The sequence below is a fragment of the Temnothorax americanus genome, unplaced genomic scaffold, assembly GCF_048541705.1.
Source record: "Temnothorax americanus isolate GAGA-0224 unplaced genomic scaffold, ASM4854170v1 Scaffold2, whole genome shotgun sequence".
NCBI classification, from domain to species: Eukaryota; Metazoa; Arthropoda; class Insecta; order Hymenoptera; family Formicidae; genus Temnothorax; species Temnothorax americanus.
The window spans coordinates 5,266,466-5,271,427 of record NW_027509338.1 but is presented as its reverse complement, the minus strand read 5'-3'; the positions used below and the strand labels follow the sequence as shown (position 1 = coordinate 5,271,427).

Below are 4,962 nucleotides of genomic sequence, written 5' to 3'. Positions count from 1 at the left end.
TGATCACTCTGATAAAGATGTTTTGCTTTAAATTTTTTTCTAATATTTTAATTTTACGTTAGTTTTCCTAAACTTTCTAAAATCTGTAATAACTAATTGCCTAAGTTAAATTACATTTGAAAATTATTTTGTATGTATATGTCGTCACTAAACTTCTATAGTATAATGTCATTTGTTTAAGCCTATCGTTAATGTAGTTTTATATAGCTAAAAACAGTCTAAAGTGTCTCTAAAAACTACAATATGCGTAATTTATCATTTAATGTATTTAGTGATACAATATGATCAGACGCGGCGCGTTATTTTCAGTTTGACTTGAATTTTAACCGGATTTCATATCTTGCGACTCGATGTGCATTTACTTGAGATTACTCCGGTCGTTTTGTCGACAAGTCCGATCTTTAACCGCGTCGTTTTCCTCCCTGAATTGCTACGGAAGTGATTTCACCGTGAGATGATTGTCCCTATTGTGAGATATAATATTCTTCCTGTTTACCAGACAATCGCAAAAAGGAGGAGAGAGCGTCACGTTTAAGGAAAATATCTGTTTCACAAATGTGTCCATAAAAATATAGAAAAATGTCCGATATATTGATTTCGCGAAATTTGCTTACTATATATATATATGTAGGTCCAGAGGTATGTTCCGGGACTGTTTACGTTTTTTGAAATGTACAGTCCTGGAATATAACGCATATATATGTAATCAGATTCAAAAAACTGTCCCAAAAAATGCCGTAGGACATCAATTTTTTCCAGGACAGTCCTGGAAACTGCCAAATGTCCCGGAATATACCGATATCAAAAATAAAAGTCCCGGAACATACTTCCAGACCTACATATATATATATATATATATATATATGTCGTATATTCGTGAATACGAAATTTTTTTCTTTTATCAAATAGAAAAAAATGCATGGCGTTATTACAATAGCGATGTACCTTGTCAAAAATAATCAATTTGTGCGATAGAGAATAACAACGGTATCTATTTTATAAAATTGCAATAATATATTTACAAATACAAAGATAGTGAAGTGAAAGATACTGGGGATAATACTTTTTTATGTTTGTAAAAAATTTTAACCACCACAAAATATTTTCAGAGTACAAGAAAAATAGGAAAGGAAAAAATGAACTGTGGCAATGACATGCCGTGCCAAGAGAAGTTAAAACGTAACAAAACTCGTTTCGAAGCCAAAGGATTTCTTGGTATAATAGCCATTCCATGATGATCGTCAGTTGTGCAAACTATGTGAACCACTTTCAAGATTGACAATCCTGAAGTGCATGATCTTCTTCCGTATTTTTACGAGGCACAATCTCCTCTTCCGCTAACGACTATCTTGAGAAAGAAGGTTTCTCAATCGAGTTTCTCCGGATCTAACTAAAGTTCATCGGAATCGAATCGATATTTACGCGTATCCAAGACCAATAAAACGCTAATATTGACGCGAAAGTTACGATGCTTCATATTCGATATTTACGGTGACTTATTACGTTTCCTTTTTCGTCTATGTATAGACATCTATATTCTGACAAGAAAATATTTTCTAAATAAAAAATAATAGAAAATATATATATTCTATATGTAAAATAATATTCCTCAATATTTTTTTAACTACTGTTGATGTACAAATCAGAATATCATTATAAAATAAAAATATTATTTTTAAAATATAATTATCTATATATCTATTATTTTTATATTAAAAATAAGAAAGTTTTAATATATAACGTTTAATAATAAACGCGGTTATAAAATTTATTCTTACATACTTGAAGAGCAATTAATATATTTTTTTGAATTCCATCATTTATTTATTAATAAGTACGCTTAAAATACAGTTTCGTTATACCCTTTTGAGTAAGGATATAATATTTAGATAAGAATATTAGAAAATAAATAATTTTGAAAGAGGCTGTATAATATTCAACACAATAAGCGGGTGAGTTTGCGTCATCGACAGCATTTGAAGGATCTATTACTCGCTAAGGTAACGGCGATTCAGGTCACTGTAGAAAGTGGATATTCCTTGCATTAGTTGTAATACTACCGGTAGTTGAGCTAACAACGCGAGCTGTTACGGTCGTTAAACGATTTAATTACCGCAACGTTCAATATTATATTACAATGAATTAATTAGCAGTTTTTAAAGCTATATGTAATGATATTGATTAAATCTCAATTATTGCATAACTTTCTTCAAAAAAATATCTGTTCAGGCACAATATTTATATAGAGGCCACAGAGTCTATACCTAAGATGAAATCTAAATATCATTCTTAATCACCTGTATTTTTTAAAATATGTAAAACTATTTCAGATTCCTTTAGACTTTGTTCAATAATATGGCATTGATATCAAGTTAAAAAAAAAAGTTAAAAATGAAACACATCGAAAATTTTTAAGACATTATATACGGATAATTTCTGTCTTTTCGAAAGAGAAGTCTGGAAGAAGAAAGTGCTTCGAGGATGGCCGACACTTTCGTTTCAGGTCAGTCGTTTGTTTTTTTCTCTACTTCCTTTTTTGCAGGTAGATACTTGGCCAGTGCACATCGTGCTTCCTTTATGTAACGCGCGCTAGTGGCCGTGCACCTTTCGCCTCGCTACTATATCGCACCGATCTACTTACGTTAATTGTAACGACGACTTTCGAACGAACAAATGCCTTAAAAGGATTAAAAAATTCGTCGGGAAAAGAATTGCGGAAAAAGATATCACCGGGTGTTAAATTTGCGCTAAGAGGAAAAATCTGAAATTCAATTTCAAATCTTACCAAGAATTTGCGATCGAGAGAGAACAAGCAGTTTTCATCATATCCCAACGTAGATACGTCGCTTTAATAAGATTTTTGGTATGCGGAAAGGACGCTCAAGCCCCAGAGCGACAAGTGACTGACATCGAACGGGCAGAATATTCTTTTTTATCTATTCTAAAAATTCGCCCGAATTCCCCTATATGCTTTATCGCGATAACTCCGTTTTTTTCCTTTTTTTTACGATCGCCTCTTCGGTATTTACCCTCGGTCGAGGATTTACGTTGCCGGCTTCTAAAGCGATGGATTTTCGTATGGAGGCATCTCGACATGGGCGATTTCGACTTAGCTCACATAAAAAGCAACCTCGCACCGAAGGGGACTATCCTCCTTCTCGTAGATTTTTTCACCGTAAAGAGAGGAGGCACATTATTGGAACACGTTCTTTCAGCCAGATGCTATCAATGTTTCCTCCTTTTTTTTATCAAAGATATAATTTTTAAATTGTACTTCGCGTAATTCTCCATTTCATTTACGCGACTGAGCGGTTTTATTCGACGATCTAAAATCGTTTACATAGTGAAATATTTATATTAATTATTAAATGAATGATAAAAGTCACACTGAGCAATAATGAGGATTAATAAAGTTATAATTATTAAACAATGGGAAATTATTAAAAAATCATCCGTCATAAATGTTAGACAGATGATCCTTTAAAAACTTGCACAATTGTAATTCTATAATTATTTATTAATTATCAATCTCCTAAACTAACCTAAAAAAAGGAGATTATTTAATAATTATTTCTTGCACATAATTTATGTATTACTAATTATAAGATAAAATTTTGTAATTAGTTCAGTAATATTCAAAGAAATTATTAAAAATATTTCGCGTTTATCTCGGATAATCGCATTTTGTTCAAAAATACGACAAACGTTTATAACGCAATCTTTTTTGAAATATTCACATCAAATATGATATTCTGTACGTGTACAGCTTAAATAGAATGAAATAAAAAAGAAATCGTTATGTCCCGTAGTTAAAAAGTGAAATGGGAAAGATCGCTCGTTATAGAACATTTGTATATAGAAAGGATTACGACAGAAAAATTGAACGGGCGTTGGAAGGATTGGAGACGCAATTATTACCGTGAAAAGTACTCTCATACTCTTGATCGAAAAAAAGTTGCATCGCGATAGGAATGGCCTGCAGCCGAGCAAATTAGAATCCTGCAATTTCCTTCCAGGAAATATCCCGGAATATATTCTACTGAGAAAACCGGTTCGCGAAGTCAACGCATCTTACGAAAATGGATCTCTTCGTCTGTTCCCAACAGAGATATAGTTATTTCCACGGGGAAGACTGTTTAATGTATTTTGTATGCTTCCCACAAATGCATTATATCATGGATCGAACATCTCGTCCAATAATTATTATTTCACGGGTTCTCGCATGATTATACGATAAATTCATGCGTTTATAATAGCACAATATCCAAAATAGAGTTTAAATCCGTGTATACCGATAAAGAATAACTCTTTTTAAAATTGTGCAACATCGAGAGATTTAATCAAACGTTATATTAATTAATTATACGCAAAAGTATAATATCTATAAAAGCGTGCGTTTTATCCATATGGAAACCTCAGAACGGTGCAAATTTAATTAGATAATTCGCGCGTATCACCTTGCACAAATACAAAGAGAAAGGGAGAGGGAAGAGAAAGAGAGAGAGGGAGAAGGAGATAGATTCATATAGCAGAATGCATCCGGAGAATATTAATTTCCGGATCCCGTAACGCACGTATATTGCTTGATTATAATTAAAACATAACCGAGAACGGTTAGATAATTAAATCGATGCGCCGTCCGGCCGATTAAAAACGAGACTATCGCGTACATCTGTTCCCCGAAATATTATTTCTACCATGTCACGTACTGCCACGTACTGCAAAGAGCCGTGCTTGCAGTCTTTGTTTCTGAAAAGCTACGACGACAGTTTCATTTCCGCCGTCTTCACCGTTACGATACAACGATCGTACAACGTTCTCTATATCACCGGAAGCGTACAATCGCGAGACTAATCAAAAGTTATATAGGATAAGTCAATTAAGTCAGGAGCCGTCATGATGGTAATGAGTCGATAAACAATAAGTTTAATGCTCGCGATAGTTGCGAGTTTCGATGGGTCA

At 33.2% G+C, this 4,962-nt stretch overlaps 1 long non-coding RNA gene across 1 annotated transcript in view; it reads right to left on the bottom strand.

The window, feature by feature from the left end:
* LOC143897101 (uncharacterized) overlaps positions 1-4,962 on the bottom strand; it is a 195,954-nt gene that overhangs the window by 150,724 nt on the left and 40,268 nt on the right. The gene's annotated exons all lie outside the window — the stretch shown is intronic.